The 25,407-nt window shown below is 48.5% G+C and overlaps 1 protein-coding gene across 9 annotated transcripts in view; it reads right to left on the bottom strand.

Moving 5' to 3' along the window:
- The window catches only part of AGAP1 (ArfGAP with GTPase domain, ankyrin repeat and PH domain 1), a 530,989-nt gene that overhangs the window by 237,188 nt on the left and 268,394 nt on the right, over positions 1 to 25,407 (bottom strand). The window lies entirely within an intron of this gene.

Genomic DNA, 25,407 nt, shown 5'->3' with positions numbered 1-25,407 from the left:
AGGTCGAGTGTGGATCCAACACGGAAAGACCTCACCACGCTTACCCAGGCCATTAGGACGGTGTCGGCAAAAAATGTGAGTCATGCCAACAGCAGGCCCTGAAACTACCATCGTGAGCTGCAACCAGCCCTTTTTAAAAAACAGGACAGAAGGGAACAGACTGCAGTACAGTGCACCTAGTAAGTATTATTTCACAGAACTTCCAATCACACATACTTGGGGCATATATGCACACTGATACAGTCGCACAGAAGATGGACTTCCTAGCAGGTGTGGTCAACAAACTCTGAAACATCGGCTAAGAAGAGGGGTAGCTTTGTGAGGACTTCTGTAGCTATTACAACACAGGAACATGGCCCAATGAGCTTATACAATTACTTGCTCTGATAATATTCTGGAATGTTGAATGTACATAAAAATGCAATGTGAGAATCAAGTCACTGATTCCCTCCGAGAGGGAACTTACTTGAAAAGGCAAAGGGACGCGTCACCAGCAGGGCCCCTTCCGTAGCTCCGCCAGCACCTGGCTCCCCAGGAAAGCTGGCCATCACTCCGCCTCGTGCACCGCGGTGCTCGGCCCTCAGGGCTGCTGCCCTAGCTCTCGAGACCAGGCGGCTCTCAGCACTTTCTGCCTGGCCCCCGGGACGAGCGCTTCACAGGTCCATGGGGCAGAGGAGGCCACCTCCCTACACAAGGCCACTCTCCCCTCTCTGCCTAGACACCCCTTAGTGTTCAGCCACCAGACTCCTACAGACCAGGTTTCTGGGGCCCCTGCCCAAATAGCATTTCAGCCAAGGTGTAGAGACTCCGGAAGACCAAGGCCACAGGGACTGTGTCCAGACCATGACCCCAAGAGGGGCCCAGAAGACCCCCCCTTCATACACCCCTGTCATCTTGGCCACTTCCCACAGCACGAGCTCACAATGCTGGCCTCGGGGCACTTACGAGCTGGGGGACTTTGGGCAAGTGACCTCGCCTCGTACAGGCGCCTCAGGGCTCTGCAAGACCACACACAGAAGTAAACTGGCCCCAGCACCTGGCCTAGAGCAAGCTCTCCACGAGCCCGCCGGTGATGAGTGTTAACCTCTAGCTGTCTCATGTTCTCCCCATTTTACCCCCTTGGAAACTGACCGCCGTCCTGATCACTGCACCTCCCATTCCCTGGGGACAGAAGGGGTGGGGCAGCACCGACTTCACTCCCCCAGGTCACCCGCAAACCATTCCTCCCCACTCCCCTATGAAAGCCCCTCTCCTGCCAGATTTTAAAGCTTTATTTCAAAACCTGTAGACGTAACTTGATGGAGTATGGCACGAATCCCACCAACGGAACAGAAGACAAAGTTCCCAAGACACTTTAAGTTTACAGAACATGAAAAAGGTGGCATTTGGATCAGCAGAAAATGGCTAAACTTCTCCATCAACGAAAGCTTAACTAGCTGAAAGCATCAAACAGCTCAACGGTTAAAGGATGCAGTTCCAGAAACACGGGGGAAGAGAAGACCCTGAAAGCATAATTAATAAAGGAAGAAACACAGGATTAAGAAGGTTTGACTCCAAAATTTTGGGAAAACTTGTCCATGCCAAAAATGACTGCAAATAAAACGGAAGCCAAAAGGTAAACGAGGAAAATGTGTAATGTATAGAAGAGCGAATGGCTAACATGCCTACTGGATAGTGAGTTAACAGGCCAATGATGAGAAACCAGTAGAAAAATGAGCTAACAGCTAAACAGGTACTTCACACACACAAAATATAGGTAGCCAATAAAAATAATTTTTAAAATTGGTAATAAAGGAAGCTTGTATTTTTCAAACAGGAAAATGTAATTCTAAAAAGTTCTATAAAACTCATTAAGATTAAAAACACATACACAAAATACCCAAATGTAGAAGAAAGTATGTAGAAATATCGCTTATAGAAGAGTTAATTTTTTTTTTCCTGGAGAACAATTTGGAAATGCATCTAAACACTTAAAATTCCTACGCCCTTTGACTAAGCAAGACTGTTGCTGGAGACTTATGCTAGGGAAGTTGGAGAGAGTAAGCATGAACGTGATCTGGGTGCCTGGATGTCCCTGCGTTCCTTTTGCTGTCCCGTAACAGGAACCAGGGGTGCGAAGGGATCTATGGAGAATGTGCCTCAAAGACCCCCCCAAGGCTCAAAGGCCGGAAACCGGAAGCAGGTTCCAAATGGCCTATACAGCACGCTCCCATTTTATAAATATACTTCAAGACACATCAGTTACTATTTCATCATTCATTCAAGAAACGTTTATCGAGCATCTATTATGGTATTAAACATAACCAAGAGTCAAGATTCCTTCCCTCATGGGGCCCAGAGCAGATGGGACCAACCAGGGTGACACAGGTGTTCTGTGGGGGCCGGGGTGACAGGAGTCAGTCTGCACATGCACAGGGGATGGGGAACAAGGGGAACTCTGGGGATTCCAGTGGGTGGGATAGGAAAAGGTTCCAGAGATCGTGAACTTGAACAGGAGTCTGAAAAAATGTGGTAACCACTGTTAGCTCAAGAGTTAGCATCATGGGTGACTTTTCTTTTTTTCTTTTTGTCCACGTATATTTTCTAATTTTGATACAATGAGCATGTATTACTTTTGGCGTTTTTTGTAGTTTGCAAAACAATTCCATCCAACCCCTCCTGAACTACCCCATCCTGGCCATCTGTGGCTCCTCCTCATGCTCAGGGGAGCCTCTTCTCTGCCCCCCTCCCTAGGCATCAGGTCCTCCTTGTAGCTCCAAGTCCTACCCAGAGTCCTACCCCCACTCTTCTTGCCTTCCTCAGTCTTAGAGGCTCACATGGTGCTTCTGCTGACACCCTCGACCTGGCTGCAGGCCAAGGGTCCTTCTGCAGCGCTGCCCCAGCTGAGACCTCCTGCACCCAGCAGCCTGCCTGCTGAGCGCAGCAATCCTTCCTCCCCCTCTCCAAAGACACCTGCCCTTAGCTTTCTTGTTCCCTTTCACTCAGTCCCCCAGCCCACTGGCACCCCCAGGCTCACTACCTTGTGACCATGTCTGTGCCTCAAGAATCAGATGGGACATCATCTCAGCCAAGGAAGAGCCTGCCTTTTGGGGAGGGACAACTTCCCATAATACACCCGTGAAAAAGCTGGGAGAGCCAGCTTCCCCCACGGCTCAGCTAGGCTTGGTCTACGCATGGTTACTCCAGACAATGAACACAGAAGCCAAGAGGCAACTGGTTATTCCCCCAGCCATTAACTGCAGACGTCAACAGTGACATGAGACAGAGAGAATTATTACTCACAGGAACTTTCCACATCTGTGAATGCTTATTAATTAGGATTAAGTTTAGAATGCCTAGAATATGTAACTTATAAAATGTTGCACTCATTCTAAATGTAACACGACATATAAAGCTCTTGTAAGAATTACACATGCTTCTGAGCAATTATGTAATCAAGAGATGCTGATTTTGAGGATGCATTTACATACAGTGTATACTGGCTGAAATGTATGCAAGAATTCCAACCTCTAAAGAGAAGACTAACAAAACATTACAGGCAAACCAAACAAGCCCAACATCCCAGTGAAAGGGGCACATCAATACTGATGGCAGAGAACACTACAGGGTAATTATTAGAAGGGAGAGTAGAAGCTTGGATCAAGGGAATGAGAAGGCAAGCCACAGGCTGGGAGAAGGTACCCGCGTCCGACACATCTGGGAAAGGACTGTCATCCAAAACGCACAAAGAATTCTTAAAATCAGCAATAAGAAAACAACCCCACTGAAAAGTAAGTGGATCTGAACAGAGACCTCACCAAGAAAGATACACAGATGGCAAACAAGCCTAAGAAAGGGTGCCCGGCATCATGGGTCACTAAGGAATTGCAAATGAAAGCAATGAGACACCGCTCCACACCTAACCGAATGGCCAAAATCTGAAACACTGACAACACCAAAAGCTGGCGAGGATGTGGAGAACAGGAATGCTCACTGACCGCTGGCGGGGACGCAGCACGGTGCGCACGTGGGAAGACAGGCTGGCAGTTTCTCACTAAACTAAAAATATTCTTACCTTGCAATCGAGCAACCACACCTGGTACTTACACAAATGAGTGACAACTTCTATCCACACCCAAATCCGCACACAGATGCTTGTCAGAGCAGCTTTACTCAAAGTGTCCAAAGCTGGAAGTAACCGAGATGCCCTTCGATAGGTGAACGGACACACAGACTGTGTTATGTGCAGGCAATGTGACATTATTCGGCACTAAAAAGAAATGAGCTATCAAGCCATAAAATGACACGGAGGAACCTTAAATGCGTATCACTAAGGGAAAGAAGCAACTTTGAAAAAACAACATGCTTTACGATTCCAACTATACGACACATAGTTCTGGAAAAGGCAAAAGTACAGTCACAATAAAAAGGTCAGCGGTTTCCAGCGGTGGGGAAGGAGGCGTGAGCAGAGAGAGCACAGAGGATTCTCAGGGCAGTGAAACCATTCCGTAGGCCCCCGTAACGACGGACACAGGTCACTGCACACTTGTCCAAACTCACAGAGTGCACACGCAGAGACAGACCCTGACAGAAACTGTGCACTCTGGGTGGTAACGACGGCCCAGTGCAGGCGTGTACCGCTGTGGCTTGGGGTGCTGGAGGAGGCTGTGTGTGTTTGGGGAGGGGGCACGGTGGAACTTTCGTCCTTTCTGCTTGATTTTGCTGTGAATCTAAAACTGTCCTTAAAAGTGAAGATTTATTGGTGATGATGAAGACTAGCAGGAGGAGGAGGAGAAGAGTGACATGCTCAGGACCCATCAAGTTAAAGCCGGGCTATGAGCCCCACCAGCTCTAATCACCACAAAGAGCGTCCAAGAGGTGCCAGCACCCCCTGAATCCTGCAGCAGGCTCCTGGGCCTTGAGACATCCTGTAAATGGACGCTAAGCCAGCCTCACACGAACACCTCGGAGCTCACCTCCTGGGCACCCTAGGTGACAATATCACTTCTCACTGACATTTCATCGAGTCCCCAGGCCTATCTGGTTGTGGACAGTGACTGAGAGTTAAGAGCCACTCGCTGGACTCACTGAGGGGTGTGTCTGACAAGGACGGAACTGTTATCAGCATCCGACGTAGGACAAACGATGAAAACTCCCAAGGAAGAAATGACCTACAGGCGCCTTGCTGACCTGCTGTGAGGTGAGCGGTGCGGGGCAGCTTGTGAACTCGGGAGCGACGCCCGCCTGCACCAGCACACCCTCGGGCTTGCCTGGGACCTGACCCCGGCCCAGCACAGCGTCCCCCAGAAGGAAGCCCAAGTCCCCTGACCTCCAAAGCATCTGGGGAAGAACGTTCATCTTTCCGAACAGTCAACTTCCCCGGTCTATGCCAACCTGAGGAGAAGGGCCTCTTTGTTGGAGGCTTTCCGAATTATGGGACCTCCACTGAAAGGAATCCTTTGAGAGGAAAACAATGAGCGTGTCTGCTGCCTCGATGCCTTTCCAGCCAGAGGACTCCCCGGGCTAGCTCTCACTGGGCCTGACGGCACACATTTCGTCACAGGGTTACTAACATGCAGAGAAAAAGTCAACCTGCTATATAACTACGTGGCCTGGTTCGATACCACTCACTTACTGAACAAACCAATCCACCCTGCCCACCAAAATGGCTCGGTCCAGTCCCACCCACCTGATATCATCACGGAAAGCTCCAGAGCCAAGGTCTCTCCTGTCCGCGTCTTCCATGGGCCTCCCCAGTTGATTCTCCCTGCTCTCTCCTGGGTGGGGCCATGATGTCCTTTCTCTGGGAACTCCTGCCTCAGCTCCCTGCCCCTGTCTTCAGCAACGGCACTCTGCCTGCCATCCAGGCTCTACTTGACCCACTCCGAGCCCTTCCTGCTGTTTCCAGAGAGTGTCCAGGCAGCAGTCTGTCACCATAAACTTGTCATTTCCCGCAGTCCCTTCTTCCTCCCCCAGCACACATTCCCTCTCCACAGCACGCTGTTGACGCTGCCCCTTCTGCCTCTCCCCTCCTGGCAGAGCGGGTCCCAGCCGTCTGTCACACGTCCCCCACACTCAGGTCTTCCTCCCCACCACACTGCAAACTCTTGGGGCCCAAGGGAGTCTCCATCCTGCATGTGTCGCACAGCCCAGCAGAAAGCTGCCCCGCATCAAGACAAAGACAGAAGTCATCGCCGTGCTCCAACACCAAACCTGCATGTGGCTGGATCTCCCCCAAAGAAAAGGATGCAGAAATTACATACAGGGTCTGAAAAATTAAAAAACATTTATCATCAACATAAAAAAAAATCTCTTTACGGTACAGAAAAAGCTAATGTCATGATTCATCTTCAAGAAGGGTAAGAAAACCACCAAACTGGCCCCACCCAGAACGTTCATGAATTCTCTCAGGCCATCAAGTACCTGTTGGGCCAACGTTAACTCAGATGTCCAATCGTGGCCCTTTCTTGCTCAGGGTTCCTATTCAAGTTAGAACTTGGTTAACACCGCACAGTATTTCCATCCTAAAAAGATTTCTGCCTTTGGAAATCAAGGTGACAGACTGCCCATGCTGCCTCTGTGATATAAAGGACACGAAGAAAATTAATCCTTGACCAATAAAATGGAATTCTGACGAAGGTCATGAGTGGCCCAGCTCCCCCTCTTCAGGAAATAAAATGCACCATGAGTATCAGCCAGGCTAGGAACAGGGGCAACAGAAGGCAGTCTCCTGCAGGCTCTGCAGACAATACTGGCCAAGGATGGCCAGGCTCTGGGGGGCAAGCCCCGTGGCACAATGAACCCTTGAAAACCCAGGCTGCAGAGAATGTCCTGACGCCACCCTCCTCCCCCATCCCTGTCCCGGAGGTTGAAACACTATGGGAACAAAAGAAAGATCGCCTTACACCGTGGATCGGGGCCTCAGAGTAATAGGGTCCCCAAAACTGAGGATCGGGGCCTCAGAGTAATAAGGTACCAAGACATGGTTCTTGCAAATGAGGACACATGCTCCGCCCTTTCTTGGAGGCTCCAGTGCCAGGAAGAACAGCAAAGGTATTATGAGTCCTGAAAAAAGGTACCTGTTATCGTGGCCTGGCCCAGCCTGCTCAGCTGTTCGTCACCCAGTGACACCCGCGTAACACGTGGACTCGACAGTCCTGGGATGCCCTTTGGGAAACTTGCTTAGGTGAGCAGATGCTCCCAGAAGTCTCTCCTTGACCTTCCACCACTCTGAGGGCAACACATGCCAATGGAAACTCATGTTCAAATCCTACCTGGGACTATCCCCTAATCCTCCAGCTCCAGACGTGTATCAGCTAAGGCACACACTCCACTGAGCCTCCCCAGGTCCTTCCAGAACAAACATGACTCTTGAAGTCACACAATGCCTAAGCCCCAGCAATACCATTTCTAAGACATGTGACATTGAGTAAGTGGCTTACTTTCTCCGAGCACTCGTTCTGTTTGTAAAGTGGGAATTACACACTCATCCACATACGGTGGTGGGAAGAATTGAGATTTTTTCCCGCTCAATAAATATTTACTAAGCGCCTCCTGTTCTGGAGGCTTGGGAGACACCGGTTGCCAAAAAGAGTAAAAACTAGAAACCATTCGTAACCATGTGATGTTGATGCCCCGACAGGCCAACCCACGGGCGGGGAAGCCCCAGGGCCTGGCGTGCGGAACACCATCCGTTGGCTCTCATTTCATCTTTCTCCAAGTGTTTCCACCTTCGGAAAATCTTGTGCCCAAGAAGGTACCCGAGTTACACCCATTACTTCCTAGAAACCCAAGAACAAACCAGAAAACACTTGTCCCCCAAAAGGCAAAATTCAGGGTGGTTATCTGCAATGACCTTTCTTTGGGACACTTGTCATCATCCTGCCAAAATGGCCCACACCCAGTCATCGGGACCCACAGTGGCCCAGGCAAGCGTCAGCCCGGAGAGGCCTCCTGCCCCCAGCAGGAATCTCACAGAGCCTACCTGTTTCAAACCTCCAGCATTTTCAACTCCTGAAGCTTCTCCTTATGGCCTCTCCTCCCATACACACTAGCAATTCCCCAGCTGTCCCTCTGCCTCCTGGTCAGGGACACGGCCACCGCAGAAGACCGCCCTACCGTTCCAAGGCTTGTGCTTCTCAAGGATTCGGACAGATCTTTTAGTACAGGCAAATGATTTTTAAGGGAAATCCTCCATGACAAACCTTGGAAGGGTAATTCAACACCTCTGACAGTGATGGACTTATTCTCAAAGCTGGCAGCTGGTGTGACCCCACCATTTACAGCTCACAGAGAGCAGAGAGGGGGGTCACAACTCTGGATATGCCGTTCTCACCCTTCCTTTGGGGGGGCAGTGGCAAAGCATCATGGCAGACTAGAGAACTTTTAAAAGTCATTGATAAGGCTCATTAATGTATCAAAATGTCACCTACTCAGTGTGAACCATTAAAAATTATTAGTACAAGTATTAGTAGAAATAGTCATTAAAGTGCAGAAATATCATGAGAAATATCATGGAGAAATAGTCATCACCTTGGAGCTTCACTGCCAGCCCTCGCTGCCAGCTCCCAATCTCTCAGGCCTGCACAGCAGGAGATGCAGCCTATGGTCTACACCCGGGGCGCTCAGGTCAGAGACCCGGTAAACCTAGGGCTCTTGGGTCAGGGTCCTGGTAAACAAGCAAGGCGAGCTTCCGTGGAATACCAACTTGGCTCAAATATTTGGAGACAGTCAGCAATTTGACTAATAACAGAAAACATATTCCAGCATTAGACACACTTATGAAGCAGAAAATAAAAGTCAGAGATAAACAAAATAAAATGTTTAGAGCTGTGTCCTTCCGACCTCTCAAGGGATGCATTTCCTCTCCTCTGCGGTTTGGGGAGAAGCACAGCTCAAGACTACACAACTGCCTGGGGTTGTGAAAGCCCCTGATGGCCCGCTTTAGGGTCAGTGATGGGACCGGATGCTGAATCCTCTAACAAGGGAACCCACAACCATCTACACCACCTGACAACTGAAAGCAGGTTGATCTAACTCCATCAAGGCTGGTGGCATTGGGGGAAGAGGGTTATAAAACCACTGTTTCTGGGGTTGTTAAGCTAAATTTGGGTCATTTTGAAATAATCGGCAGAGGAAAGTGACACAGATAGGTGCCTTCACGAAGTAACTTTTGAGAGAGCTATTCTATGAGAAAACCTTTAAAATAAGGTAGAGGGGAGTGAAGCAATGGTTATGGAATTAGAAATAAATAAAATCGCAGTGTATGATGATGAGGCTGGAAGTGCACCTGTTACCCTGGTCAGGTACCACGTCGACCCAAGCAGCATCTCCCGCAGGACTGAGCTGTGTCTTATGTGCCCCGAATAAACCATGAGAATGAGGAAAATGCCAGCCACCCCATTTCTGGGCAGCGAGAAGGAACGTGTCTAGAGCACGGAGCACACAGAGTATTCCTCTTCTGTCCACTGAAGCCAACAACTAGCCAGGCAGCTCTTTCCTCAAAGGGCATGCTCGACAGTAGCCCGACTTAGCATGCATCTTCTGGTCCCGGGTGAGGCTAAATTTGGGATGGCTTTCACATTTCAGGATAAACATGACTTTTTGCTGCCACAACTTTGTACTTTTTAATAGAGACAAGGCTAAATGCAAACATTTTCTGCTTTTCCTAACTGAATATAAATCATTACTATACATTTTTAAGAGCAGACACTGAAATGAACATCGACTGCCTTGAATTTAACAAAAGCGTAATAATATTTATACAGGTAGGGGGTGGTGGGGGAGGGCAACAGAAAATGTAACAGACTGGCCTAAAACTGAGGTCATGATATTTTCCAAAAAGTCTTCGATGTTCCCTTTTGGGCCACAGGCACAGCCAAAAGATGAGAAATGTGTTCTTCACCATGAAGATGGGACCAGCATGCTGGCAGCTGTCCAAAGGGGGGGTCAGTTTCTTCTTTCAAAAACCCAAAAGGACCACAGTTTCTGCCTCCTGCACAGAAGCAGCAGAAATATGTGCGTGGATCCCAATGTCATTTCCCGTCCGTCAGCCAGCAGGAGGGGAGGGTCCGCCCCCACGCAGGGAGCGGGCCCCAGAGGCTCCCCCTGCCAGCCTGGGGTTCACAGTGCTCCTGTCTGACCCACACTTAATCTCGACAGGAGAAACAGGTCTCATTCTCTTCCAATATCATTTCTAGGAGCAATCTGCACTTTTCCACAAATGGTCTTTTGTATGGTTATTCTTGCTGAATTGCAAACAATAAGACTTTCATAAATCAAGCCTGCCAAATCTCTACCACTGTTGATAATAAAATGAGGGCTTCCATTAGGGGAAAAATCAGAGAAACCTCCTCAAACACAAGACATAAAAACACACTTCCTTTCTGCTGAAATTATCCAGGGCCACGAATGCACGCACTGGTTACCTTGACGAGCACACATAAAACAACAATATGCTGGGTGTAGTTAAGGCAGATATTTTTTAGTTCTGCAAATATGAATGTCAGCAGTCTGATGTAAGGACGGATCTAATCTAAGTGTGAAAAATATTTTTATTGCTCTGGGAACAGTCACTGTTAACTGAATGCAACAACAAAAACGGGGGGAAAAAAGAGCATGCAGACCCAAGGGAATTACCAAATCAATTAACAAGTAATTCAGGAACTAATTTCTATATTGCCTCTTAGCACAAAATTGTATCTTTAATTTCTCCTGCAATAAGCATCTCTATGATGGTCCTAACACACACTGCCGCTGTAAATGAGTTTACAAGGATCTCTTTTTGATTGGCTATACAACATTATTTCTTCACAGTTCAATGCTACTGTAGCCAAGTGCTTTGAAATATTTAATTATACTGGTAGCTACCAGTTACCAATTTGCAAGACCCACAGTGAGTACAGTACATTTTAAAGAACTAGTAATCAACTAATTAAAACCACAGTGAATCCCAGATACTCCAATTACCAACAGCCACTGTGGAATACACTCAGAGGGCTTCTGAAACCGGGGAAGGCGCTCTGGTGGGAGGCCTGGCTGTGCCGTGGAGCACGGGTGCCGCCAACCGAAGACCGCTAGGCACGGGTGTCGCTTAGAGCAGCGTCTGGGTGCTGCCCTGTGCCTGAATTTTTACTATAACCGCGGAAGTCATGCTGGAGGCTCGGCGGTAGACGAGGCCATTAAATGCCAAGACTGTGTGTTTTGAAAAGAGGCAGACGTGGGTTTGAATCCTGTCTTTGCCTCTTCCCGGCTTTATGAAATCATGCACCTCATGATTTCTCATCTGTAAAATGTAAAAGAGAGCACCACAGAGTCTCGGGGGGTTGCTGGGGCCTCGGTGAGGCCGCTGGATAAGGAAATGCCCCCAAGAAGGGATTCATCCACCCTTAGGAACCAGATCTTTCCAAATGCAGTAATTTTTATTTATTCTCTTCCTCATTTTTACAATAGCTGGATCAAACAGTACGGAGTGTAAGGGTCCCACTCAGAAAAAAAAATGGCCAGTCACATTACAGTCAAGATAGGTGCACACATTATTTATTTCTATATATTTTTTAAGCCCAAGGGAGAAGAAAATGCCCAGGATGTTGGTGTTAATAGTGGAAGGAGCACTGGAATGAGCATCAGAGAAGATGGGACCTGGATCCCGCCCCATAAGGTGTAACCCTGGGAAAGTGACATCACCTTCCCAGGATTCGGTTTCCCCACGTGCAAAACGTGGACCTCCTGCAGCTTTAGAAACAGCACGTTTGCTATGCCAGGGCCGCTGCAGTCCCGTCTGAGCACCAGCAGAACATGTAGTGGTGTGGGCAAAAATGGGACGCTTGGCGGGAAAACAAAACAAACCCTCTTAGGGTTAATACATGTAATTTGTATATATTAATACATCACATACACACACACTTGTACAAATACATACATACACATGTACCCATGTATACTCTCCATTCTCTGAGATAAATTACCTTAGAAAAATAGGTGAAACCTCAAGTAGAACTTCAGTTCTCATGACAAAACAAAACAAAAAAACACCAGAAAACAAATCTGAGACCAAACCCAACAGACCTTGGTTTTCAAGAGAACTGTTGTGATGCTTCCTTCCTGCTTTACACCAACCTGACACAGCACCCGGGCCACAGCGGTGCTCTGAGCATTCAGTGCTCTTAGGGTCAGCCGAGAACCTACCATGTGCCCACCCTTCAAGACCTACAGCCTCAGGTTCCCCTCAGTTTGCAAACTGCCTCTCCATTCTCACCAGGTCCACTCACACTCCCAATGCTCCAGCTCCTCCTCACCCCTCCCCACCCCACCTCAGGGCTCCTCCCCACCCCCTCAAGCTCCTCTTCACCTCCTCCACCCCCCATCCCCTCAGGCTCCTCCAGCTCTTCAAAGGCCCAAGAAGTTTCAAAATTATCCTCCCTTGCCCAAGATAGGAGGGAGGAAAGAAGCACTTACTTGACCGTTCTTAGATGGTAAATCAATGGAAGATTAAAAAAAGAAAGAAAATTGCTGGAGGGGAGGGGGGCAGCGGAATGCGGTGACTGGGTGATGGACATATGGACACTAAGTTGGGCACGTGATGGAATGAGCGCTGGGTGTTACATGCAGCTGATGAATCACGGAATTCTACCTTTGAAACTAGTAATACACTATATGTTAACTAAATTCAATTTAAATAAAAATTTAAAAAAAGAACTGAAGAAAGAAAAAAGAACATTGGGACGATCTTAGTGGTCCTTTCAGGCTGTGAAATATTTTTGCATTGTATTTACTACTAAAAGGCCAATAAGTATTTTAAAGTACTAGTGTCCATATATACAATGGAATATTACTCAGCTATCAAAAAGAACGATTTCTCAACATTTGCTGCAACATGGACGGCACTGGAGAAGATAATGCTAAGTGAAATAAGTCAAGCACAGAAAGACAATTATCATATGGTTTCATTCATTTATGGAACATAAGAAGTAGGAAGATCGGTAGGAGAAGAAAGGGATAAAGAAAGGGGGGTAATCAGAAGGGGGAATGAAGCATGAGAGACTATGGACTCTGAGAAACAAACTGAGGGCTTCAGGGGGTGTGGGGGAATGGGATAGACCAGTGATGGGTAGTAAGGAGGGCACGTATTGCATGGTGCACTGGGTGTTATACACAACTAATGAATCATGGAACTTTACATCAAAAACCAGGGATATACTGTATGGTGACTAACATAATATAATAAAAAATATTATTAATAAAAAAAAGTACCAGTGTACTTATAACTTCTGCTCTTAAAATTTCCTTGATTAGAAGAGGCATTTCGTGGTATTTAGACTTCTAACTCACTCGGTATAGAGGAAAATTTAGCTTTGCTCTCCACACACACACACACACACACACACACACGCAGCACCCAGGGCATTTTATTCAAGACAATGCACATTTATCAGAAGAAAATTGTCTTCATTTTTTAAAACCTACTTATTGAATACAACTTATATCATTAAAAATATTTTTACAGACTATCAGCACGGTCTCTAAGTATTTCCCCAAGATATTCATCAATTCATTGTCATCAAAGGGAAAAATAATCACTTCCGATAGAGAAACCCGGCAGACCCCACTTGAACCAAATGGCCATGGTTAATGCTACCAACAGTAAAATACATCCGCGGCTACCATGTGCCCCCTGCTGAGGGCACCAAGAAGGACAGAACACCGCTGTGGTCCTCCAGCCCCAAATGCATCCCCTCAACCGGGTCACGAGCAGCAGGCAGTGCACATCGAGGGGCATCCTGCAGTCTTCCTGCAGCATTCCTCAAACAGCATCAAGGTCACGGAATTTAAGACAGACTGCAGAGCAGTCTCAGGGTGGAGGTGACCAAAGGGATGAAGCGACCCCACGCACGCGGGGACCCTGGGCTGCACCCAGAGATGGAAGCGGAATGAGGTTTGAGGCTGGGCGCCGCCGTGGGCGTCCTGGCTGCCACGGCTGTGCTGTGCTCGTGGGAACGGCTGGCGTCGGGGGGAGCTGGGCACAGGGCATGTGGAACCCTGCACTGGCTCTGCAGCGTTTGCAAAACTATTTCACAAGAGAGAGTTTAAAATATTAAAGCTGTCCTTTAATCCCCAGCTCATGTCTCGTGTTCCTATTCATCCAACTTTAAACCAAATACACAATTATTTTCATGTTCTGATTATTATACAGTTTTATGGCTTTACTTACTGTTTTATAAACACTTGTCACACCTCTCCACAGTCCCCAAAGTGAAAGTTCTAGCGGCTGCCAATCGTAGCACTACTTAGTGACCTTCGCTAATCTAATTCCTCACTTGTTGGACCACCAGTAGTTCCCAGGATTTGGATATTATAAATAATTCTGCTATGAACATTTTTGTACACTTAAGATTTTTTCCCCCTTTCTCTTGGTGAATTATTCCTTGGGGATAAATTTCTAGCAGAGAGATTAATGGGAAAAAGTGAATAAAATCTTTTATACCCTCCAAGAAGACCAGGCCAACTTTTAGTGACATAGCAATCCATTTCTAGAACTTTATTTTTAAACTAACTTTTGCTAAAAGGAATTTGTCATGCTTTGTTAGTTATAAACCTAAGTATAAAATGATTTCTCATTGTTTTAAGTTTCCGATACTTTAGATATCCACAAAGAAAGACCAAATATCCATCCATGTTTATTTGCTTCCTGTGGTTTTTCATTTCCAAATCATCTCTTGCAAGTTACTTATAGCCCCAGTAGTATGTCTGTACAGCAGATATATTTATATATTTCCATAAAATTTAATGTATATTAAAAATAATGTGAATTATTTTTCTACAGAATAACTTCATGTGGATAAACATATTCTTGTTTTTAGCACTAATTACAATCACGAAGGCTCTGGTTAATGCAGAATGAAGAATGGGGTAAAAATCTGGCAATTATAGACACAGTCCAGTTACTAAAATTTGCAAGTTTGACATAAAACAATTCTTATAAACAAAATTACATAATGAAGATATTTACTTAGATGGAATTTCTTCTGTATGAATATTGAAAATTAGCAGAGAAGTTTTAGAAGAAACCGGTTTTCACAAATGATTTTGGTCACTGACAATGGTTTGATTCTTGGGTGGTTAAAAAATGTACCTTTCGTGTTTTACCTAAATATAGTTTCAATGCACATGAAACAGTTAAGTGTAAAGAACACTGAATTAAAATTTATTCCATTTTTTAAAATATAACAACGCTGGGTGCAGCTTCTCCAATGGAACATACTCTTTACAACAAACATGAAATTATACACTAGTGAGCTCCTGTGACCATGCTTGCCTCCCTACTCGACACAGCAGGGGAGGCGCTCTGCCAGTGAGCACCCCTCTGGAAGCGTGGGAGCACACCGGGTGGGGGGAAGGGGGAGCGGACGCATGACGATTGCACACACCGATGAGCATCGGACAAGATGGCAGCAGGATCCCAAGACCTGATGGAGTGTCTTGGGAGGGAGGAGGGGGAAAGACGCCACAATCCTTGAGGACAAGCTTAAGTTTTTCTGGAACAGAAGGCATTTGACTTGGGTCCCAAAGACAGGAAGACAGTGACAAGCACAGACTAAAGGGACCAGTACCAGCCAAAGCTAGGAGCCGCGTATGCCCCACGTGCCTAGATCAGGTCAAATTCTCATGAGCCAGCCCTGACCGACTGGTCAACCTCCGGGCCATGAGACATACTGCCACGTGGGTATCACGGTCAGTCCGGGTGCCAGACAGCACACGCTTTTGAGGATGGCCCCACATGACACATGGAACCCCATGAGGAGTGGATACCATTTACCTGATTTTTGATCTGGTTTAGAAAAGACGGCTCTTGTAAGCACGGATTAAATCGGGGGGTGGGGGGTGGGGCACGGAAGACCCTTCTAGAAACATACTCTACAACACTCTTCGATTTGAATCCCAGCTCTGACACTGGTTAGTGCGGGAACCTCATCTGCTGTAGGACTTAACCCCACTGAGCCTTGGACTTCCCGTCTCCTGTTGGCAAAAGCTGTGCCCTAGCCTGACAGAGAATTAAATAAGGGCATACGACTGAAGCATCTAACAGTCACCGACGCACAACAGGCACCAAGGAAGGGGGGCCAGCGCTGCTATGATAACCTAACAATTATCGTCTGTCTGGTTCATCGTGTGGACGTCTGAAGCAGGTGGAAATGTGAGCACTGAAGCACAGCGGTGTGTAGGTCTCCCTGAATTGGGGGAAGACAAGGTTTGGGAAGGCCCTGAGGTGTTAGTAGTACATTTTTAAAAAAAATGTATCCTTTTTGGGGCGCCTGGGTGGCGCAGTCATTAAGCATCTGCCTTTGGCTCAGGGCGTGATCCCAGCGTTCTGGGATCGAGCCCCACATCAGGCTCCTCTGCTGGGAGCCTGCTTCTTCCTCTCCCACTCCCCCTGCTTGTGTTCCCTCTCTCGCTGGCTGTCTCTCTCTGTCAAATAAATAAAATCTTTAAAAAAAAAATGTATCCTTTTTTTGCCAATCTACAAACATACTTATGATATTAGGTACTTTATAAAAGCATCTAACTACAAATATATTTCCCATGCCTAAGCCCTTCCCATGCCCATTTTATATTATTTCACCAAATGGCTACATATTTAATTAGTGTCAGCTTTCATACCAAGGGTTTGAAGATCTGGCCATTGGTAAGTCAGTTGGACCTAAGTCCCCTTGTGAGATGCAAGAAAGGAAAGGGTGTTTTTGCTACTCAAAACTCTGATAAAACCATCACTGCCTGGGGACGGCTGGGTGGCTCAGTCGGTTAAGCGTCTGCCTTCGGCTCAGGTCATGATCCCAGGGTCCTGGGATGGAGTTCTGCATCGGGCCTCCGGCTCAGTGGGGAGTCTGATTCTCCCTCTACCCCTCCCCCTGCTCGTGTTCTCTCCTTCAAATAAATAAAATCTTAAAAAAAAAAAAAAAAAAAAAACACCAAAGCATCACGGTCTGATGTCTTTCCTGAGACAGGGGCTGGGAAGACTTACAAGGTCACCTTCTCGAGGACTTCGGACTGTGGGCAGGGAGCATGCGCAGGGGCCAGGAGCCCCCGGGGAGTGCCTGGGGCACCAGCTGATACAGCCGGAGGCCCACCAATGGTTTTTGGGGAAGTGTTCAGTCCAGCAGCCAAACGGCCCACGGAGTTTCACTGCTGCTGTTTTTATACAGAACACGGATTTCTGATGGCCAGTGTGATTCTTCCTGCCAGGAGGGGAGGCGCTCACTTGTTTTCCGCACTTTCTACTCACAAAGGACAAAAGCCAGCTTGTGAGAAGTCCTAGTCCACGTTCTGAGTTCTTACATGTGGAGAACGAGAGTCCTCCAGCGGGAGCTGCTCAACGAAGCCAAGCTGAAATGAGATTGTGATGCTATGATTTTCTCCGGCGTCTCGGCAGACGTCGGTCTGCAGGGTGTACGTGCAAACCTGTGGCCCATGGTTGAGGGTTTACAGCCCCTCACCACCTTCGCGGTGAGGTCACCGTGCTCCCGCCACACCTTTCCTTCAATAATGACATGTTCTCTGAGCGCTTTCTCTTGTACCTGCGATAAACTAACAAAACACACAGCACTGTGACAGGTTAGGTAACTTGTGGACATGATGGATTTTTTTGGTTTTTTTGGAAGGGAAGCCGTGTGTAAGATGAACTCCAGGACGGCAGGCACTTGCTGAATAAACATGCTTTTCCTGGCCATCCCTGGCTCCAGGCCTGAATGTGCCCACAGTCCCTAGGAGCCACCCTGCACAGGGAAGGCCCCAACGAAATCACGGATTATTGCAGCTTTTCTTTTTAAAACCAACCAGAAGGGTCTCCACTGCCTGAATTTCTAAAAGGTACTGCACACGCTTCATGAAAGGGTGTGTTCCCACAAGGTTTATTTCAGATTCTTGCTTTACTGCCACTTCGGAGGATTCATGCTACAACCCTCCAATCAGAATATTCTGACTACTGTATGTTTATCATTCTGTACATGGAGCCTCATAGAGTAGGTTCTTTAGATTCTCAAACGTATGGACAGGAACACAGCGGCCTTCCCTTGTAATATTAGGAAGGCCTAAGGCCAAAGACTATAATAGGAGAGATGACTGCAAGTGTTCCTTGCGGTCACACACACCCGAGCTCCTACCCCGGCTCTGTTATTAATCAGCCCCACGTTATGGGCTGAATTATGCGCCCCCCAAGTCCAGACGCTGGAGCTCTAACTCCCAGTGTGACCGTACTTGGAGACAGGGTCCTTAGAGAGGTAATTAAGGTTAACTGAGGTCATTAAGGGCGGGGCCCTCCTCCAGGCCGACTGGTGGCCTGGAGGAGAGGAACAGACACCAGGACTCGATGGACAGAGGAGAGGCCATGTGAAGACAGAGCGGAATGGAGCCACACACAAGCCCGGGAGAGTCCTCACCGGAAACCGATGCTGCTAGCGCCCTGACCCTGGACTTGCAGTGTCTAGAAATCAGTGTGGCTGAAGCCCCTCGTCTGGGTTCTTTGTCAGGGCGGTCCTCGCAGACGGACACACCATGTGACGCTGGGCAAGTTACTTTTTCTTCGAACCTTCCTTCCTCATCTGTCAAATGGAGACGGTCTCTGGCACTCAGAAATACTAAGTGCTGGCGACTGCTAATACCCTGACGGATTACATTTACCCATCATCATAAACCCTAGGGGATAAAGTAGCCGGAGGGAAGAAACCCTCTGACGAGGGAGAACAGTGGCCAAGGGTTGCTCTACAAAGGAAAGGCTGCTCTGGTCCTCGGCGACACTGCCCTGCAGGTGCTGTCCCCGGGATGGGGGGCGTGGGGGGGGGGGCCTGGAGCCCTGAGCTTTATACTGTCCTCAGTCTCACACCCCCACGTTGCCATGTTGTGGAGACATGGCATGGCGCCCCTGGCAGACACGGGGAAACCACTCCTTCCAACATCCCCTCAAGGCCAGCCAGAGCCTCTGGCCACAGGACACCCCAGGCTTTCCAGGTTGCCTTCGTCACGGCCTCTCCCAGCACCCCTCCTTCCCGCCACTTTGCTCATTCTGTGCCCCTCCTGCCTCTGACAACGGCCTCTGCCTGCCCCCCACCTCCATGTCACCCTCCCTCCTTAGCCCCACACCTTTCCAGCTCAGGAGAATCCATCTTTCCTCAGCTCCTGGGGCTCCCAGGATCCCTGCCACACAGCTCCATTCCAACGCTCATCTGCCAGTCCTGGGGTGGGGTCTTCACTGTGTGTGAGCCCAGGCTGGCTGGTAGACTCCTGCGTTTCCCTGAGCCCCTAGCAGGGTACCAGAACACGTCTACACGGGATGAGCACGCGACTGTTCCAAGCTGACTGTGTCTGATGAGAAATAACTCCCGGAACAAATACCTTATTGATTCATCCGGACAAAAATAAACTCCAGTGATTCATGCCAGCGCTGGCTTTGGGGAACTTTCCTCTATTTGTGTGTGAGCTTGCGTTGCTGAGCTCGTGGGGAATTGGGCTTCACCATCACTGTTGAACTTTTAAAGAAAATAAACAACATTTTGCTGAATGAATCACTTAGTCAGATATTATCCCAGCTCCTGGATTACGGATCCACAGAGGACACATTGAGCCTTACTGGGAAGAACATTATGTCTGCGTGGCAGTTCATGGCATACAAAGCACTTGCAAGCACTCCGCTCTGTGTCACCCTCCTACAGCCTGCGGGATTAAGGGGAGTTGCGTTTTAAATTGCTTTGCAGATTTATATTTAAATGACGGATTCTGTGTTTTGGTTAATGTGGTTTCTTCAGGCATTCTGTTTGGACCGCCCTGTCACCCACCCACGCTGCCAAAGGGGTCCGGGGTGGTGGGGGGTGTGTCCTCTTTAGTCCAAGACAGACGATTGTCAATTCCTACCCAGGCATCCAGAGAGTCTGAACTGTTTTTCCAATGACAGTCTGATATTTGAGGAGTCAAATTAAAAGCATGTGATGCACCCACCTGACCCATTAAATTAATAATCGTAATTGGCTGAGTCTGTCGTGAGCCAGGCCAGATGCAATACTCTCAGGGAGTTGTTCACCCAAGTGAGGTAAATTAGCTTTCAGGGCACTGGGGTCCACGCCAGTAAATTATCTGCTTCTGGGGAACTAAATGGGCCCCCGATGCCCGGGCAGAGCTGATTTGCCACATGGGTGAACAGCGTATTCTCAGGGCGCCTTTCGCTCACCTTGGCTCCTCTGTGGTCAGGCCTGACAGATAGGAGCCGTGATGCCGACACCTTGTAGACACTGCGCTCAGAGGGCAGGACCGACCCCAGGAGGGAGCTCCTGCTGTGCTCCTGGGGGGGAGAACAGGGAGCCCTCCCCTCTTCCAAAGCCCCCAGAACTTTCAGCCCGCTCCTCAATTTTATCTCCTCTGCAAAAGCACTGGCTGGCACTTGACCGTGACCAGTGTCAAACTATGAGAGGTTAAAGTGAGCGTCATTAGGCGGTTTTTATTCTGCCAGCACCACACAAGCCACCCCCCCACCGCCCCCCGGGGCTGATCCCAGGTACCAGACAACATGGGTCAGTGGCCTGCGGTAGGCTGGCCAAGGGGATTAACTCCAGAGGTGCCTTTCACTTACTTGACAATTGCTTCTTTCTACTCGGCTGAGAATCAAAATCAAGCACTGCTTCTGCCCAGTGGCAGAGTGCTACCAGAAAGTTCCATGCAGGTGGGCCTGGCTGAGGGCTTTGGGGAGGGTTTTCTGGTAACTTCAGGTGGCTGTTGAAAAGTGTCCACCCTCCTCCAGAGGGGACCATGACATCCAGGTTCAAGGTCAAAGTGAAGACTTAAAGACAGGTGTTCGGAGGACATTTCATGCCTTTGATGTATCCCTGGGGCATCCTTCCCAAACCTAAGTGTGCTGACCTCGGCCTGCAGCGCCCCCTCGCAGGCCCGAGACTGGGAGAGTGCCCAGCTGGATACACAGCGCGAGCACCGACGCCCTGGTGGCTCCCGAGGGACCGCCACAGTGGCCACCAAGCAGAGGCTGCCCCCACACGCCTCTCTGCCTGCCTCTCTTCAAAGTCCACAGAGACTAGTTTCTCTCAGATATCACCCAGTTGATGAAACAGATTAAAAAAAAAAAAAAAAAAACTTCTGAAAGCAGGAAGCAGATGTTTTGCCCATCAATCTCTCAAAGTTCACAGTGAGGCCTGCTGGCACTTGGAGCTGTAAACACAAACCAGCAGGTGAGGGACCCCTAGTGATGACTGAGACAGGCCTGAGGGGTCTGCACCGATGGGCAGGGGTCTCTGCTGCAGCCTGACTCAGAGGGCGCCTGTCCACTTCCAGAACCTCTCGTTTCTGACCAACCCTGGGATGCCTGCCCCCCTTAGGGCCCACAGCGCATGTGCGAAGGGGGTCATGCTGGGTAAACACTGTTGGCCTGTGTCAAGGGGGAAGACCAGACTCCCACAAGGAAGCATAATGAGGCAAAGACAGTATTTCTTACTCTTTTTCATTCTTCAAAGTCTTCCAGGAGACAACACACTCTCTCCAAGTATTTAGTGAGAAGCTGGTGTGTTTGTCTCACCAAGTGAAATATGTATTCTCAGTTGTGTAAGCATGACAAGACAAGTGGACCAAGAGTCTAAAAGATTCAAATACACCCCAGTGTATGTTAGGAAGCGGGAGGCGAGGTGAGGCTGTCACGTCTGTTTCCGCGGAGCGAGTGCGGCGGGGGCAGGAGGAGGCCGGGCTCTGGCCGGGAGTCCGCCGAGAAGGGGAGAGGCCAGGGCTGAGGCTGCGGATCTGTACTATAATATAGAGATTAAAAAATGCCAAAGGGAAAGAAAGAAAGGAGAGCACACAGCTGCCGTCCCCCAAACAGACCTCCCATCTGCCACCCACGATTTGCATGTCACCTTCTCCGGGCTCATTTGTACTTCATTAACTGCCATTGACTTAACAAGATTTATGCAAATGACACCATAGGAGCTCCCTAACTCCCACTGCAATCAAGTGATTATGTATGTACAACTCTCCACAGCAATGAAAAATTAATACGTGACAAGCCCACTCGCCGCTGAGCTGGGCCTCTGGCTTTTTTTATTTTTCTTGCTTTGCTTTTTAATTTTTATTCGAACAGACCTTATCTTATTAGTTTAAAAAAAAAAAAAAGAAGGAAAAATAGAACTCATTGAACCAATTCTCCTCCAAGGCCCCAGAAAGGACAAAAAAGGAGAGGTGGGCCCCGATCCTCAAAAACGAAGTTATTTTGCAGAAAAGCAGTCATATTCTTGATGAGGAATCTTTAACGGGGGCAAAGGGGGAGAGGTGGAATTCCCGCCTTGCACGCTCCAGCCAGGTCCCACACTGGGGGAAGAGGCCTCCGTTCTCAAAATGAACGAGCCGTAGAACGTGAGCAAAGCGTGGTTAAAATAATCTGCTGGAACACATTCAAGCTGGACAAACATGAGTCTGGGGGCAGAGCGTGTTGCCGGCCGCCTTGTTTGTGTCCTAAACCAGCTGCTACAAGATTCCTGTGAGGAGGGGGAAGAAAGAGTCTGTGATGATCAAAAACACTGGCCGGTCCCAGACCCATCACCATCACCAGCCCCTGGGGGGTCGCTGAGGATCCAGGACAGTTTCTCTGCCGAGGGGCAACGGACCCATGAGCCAGGATATGGGGCTCCCATGTGCAGAACAAGTCCTGAACGTGGCTGTGCGGGAAGGCCAAGGGCCCATGCTGGGGAGAAGGACATGGTAGCAAAGGAAACCAAGGTGGGGCAAAGCGAGCCCTCCCAGGCCTGGAGCACATGAGCGGGACGCCATGGTCCCCCGAGAAATATGTCGTGGCTGGCCATCTTGGAAGTTTCTTCTCTACATAGGCGTAATGTATCTGTCTGAGGTCAGGGCTCACTTGTTTAATTTAAAACACGTAACTCCGCTTTCTAAGCTTTCTGAAGGCTTTTCCCAACTGGCTATGGAGAGAGCACAGGTGCTGGGGTGAGGGGCTAGGGTCCAGACCCTGGCCCCATCGCTTCCCTAAGTGGCCTGGTCTGGAGTGCTCTCCCTGTCCATTTAAAGCAAGGACACCACAGCTACCTCACCTGTGGCAGTGTGGAGGGTTCATGGGGTCGCTATATGAAAAGCACTTAACCAATATTAAGCACTCATCTAACTGTTCGTTTCCTCGACAACAGGTCTGGCCAGTGTCTAGAAAGAACATGCCGGCCACTGGCTCCTTCCTCTGCACTCCTGCTTCTCATTTCCGCTGGTTGAAGTCACCACTCGGGGAGGGTTAGGAATTCAGACGGTCTCTAACGATCTCGATCCTTTACAAACCGGGCACACGTGGGCATGTGAGATAAATCTGTAGGACCATCTATAAACCCACATCAATCCCTGCGACCCACAGAAAGGCTCCAACAAAGGTGCCCCGAGCATGACTAATTGGAAAACCCAGTTTTGCTGGAACTTAAAAAAAATCTCTCTGGAATCTCCACATCCCGGTGTTTCAAGGGACTCTGATTATCATCCAGGGCCCATTTCACAGATGAGGAATCTGAGGCCTGGAAGGTTCTTCCACAGGAGACTCTGATCTGACAGGTGTGCACTTCTAGAAGGGAATCTGCCCGTGGCTGCACGTGGGGGAAGCCACGAAGGACAAGGATCTGAGCGTGCTCCTGAACCACGACTCCTCGGGAAATCAGACCATGATTTAGATTTCAACAAGATTATTCTGAACATTCACAACTGAAAGGCTTCCAAAGACTGGATAATACTCATTTTACGCTTGATGGTCAACTTCAGTCGGCGCACATATTGAAAACCTAGCCTGTACAGCGGCCCCCTCTGCAGATGAGCAGGGTATGAACTGAGGGAAGGCTCCAATTACGCCAGGGGCCTGCCCCGCCTGCGTGGAGGGCGGCACCCCCACCTAACAATAGGTGTGAATCAAGGAAACGGTATCTAGAATTAAGTTTTAATATTCCCAACAGGAAATGTCCCAGGACCCATGTTTTAAATGAGAGAAAAGGAGTTAAATGATTTTCATAATTCCAGCTGAAACAGAATCAATAGAAAAATCACACGTTAAAATCAGCTCCTGTAGACAGCTTGGTGTACAAGTAAAGGCACACAAAGAGAAGAATAAGCAATGATGTGTGTGGACCTCGACAGTAAGAAAACCATTTTAGAGTGAGGACATCACCCCCCAGCCAAGCGGAGGGAGAAGGTTTTTTCTCCATGGCGCCCGGAGCCAGTCCGCACATTTGTGGCCCAGGATCTGAATGTTTCCGGAGTCCCCGCTCAGGCCCTGACCAAGCTGTTCCCATCCATCCACGCTGAAACCACCCGGCCCCAGCCATCGCTGCGTTCCTGCTTGGTTCAGGTGGCTGAGGCCGTATTTGTACACTGACTCCAGCCCTGGAAGGGCGGCCGGTGCCAACCGGAGTCCCGGAAAGGTCCAGAAAACTGTCTGGGTGCCCACGAAAGAAGCCGGCAAATGGGAATCACCCAGAGGGACAAAATGGTCACAGCCATGTTCTTAACAGGCAGAGCTATTATCCTGCCCGCAGATTTTTTTTTCCCTCTCTCAAGCAGAATGCACTCTAAATCAATTGGACTTCTTCCACAAAGTAAAAGATGCTATTTCCAGGAGCCACAGTGCTGGGTCGAAGTCTTTATTTTTATTTTCCTTGGAACTATAATAGCAAAATATGTCACGTGAATTCCCATTTTACTTGAGACATAAAGTAATTTGGTACCCGGTTTCTGGGCTAATGAAAACCTATTCCAGGCTAGCGACATAGGCCAAAACAAATGCTTGAATTCAAGTCCTGTTGTGTAATGAGGAAGTTTAATTAAGGCCCCACATTACAGCTGTAAATGTTCCTTTATATAATAAGGTCTAAATGAAACTGAACGTAATCAAAGTTACAATTCCTTCATTAGCAAATTACAAACAAGAGCGCGCAGCTGACACACCGGCTATGATTATCACAACTAATTGCCTCGTTGTTACAAACCAGCCTGAAACAGTGTTCAGATGTCCGTCTGCGAGAGCAAATTAGGGCCACATCGGGCTATTCCTGTGATCACAAGGGGCTCTTGTACGGCGATCTGATTTACCCCTGTCGACTGGCGGCCAGTGGCCCAATCAAAGCCGAGCTACAAAGGCAGCCTTTGAAGCCAGCTCAGCCTCGAAACACACTCCATATGCAGCGGGCAGACTGCACTTCATTAGATCTGTTGTCACATTTTTCCCTCTTCTTATTCTAATGATCCTATTTTAATACACACAGGAACCTCTTCTAATTGATGTCAAGTGAGTGACTTCTACATTCATCAACAGAGCACATCAAACAAACCTTGGCGCACGAGCCGGCATCACAGCAAGGAGACCCGAGGTGCATCTCCAGCTCCGGGAAGGGAGAAAAGGGGGAAGCTGCG

Source organism: Ursus americanus, chromosome 1 (assembly GCF_024610735.1).
Source record: "Ursus americanus isolate L20-20 chromosome 1, mUrsAme1.1.p, whole genome shotgun sequence".
Taxonomy (NCBI): domain Eukaryota; kingdom Metazoa; phylum Chordata; class Mammalia; order Carnivora; family Ursidae; genus Ursus; species Ursus americanus.
This window is presented reverse-complemented; position numbering and strand designations above follow the sequence as displayed.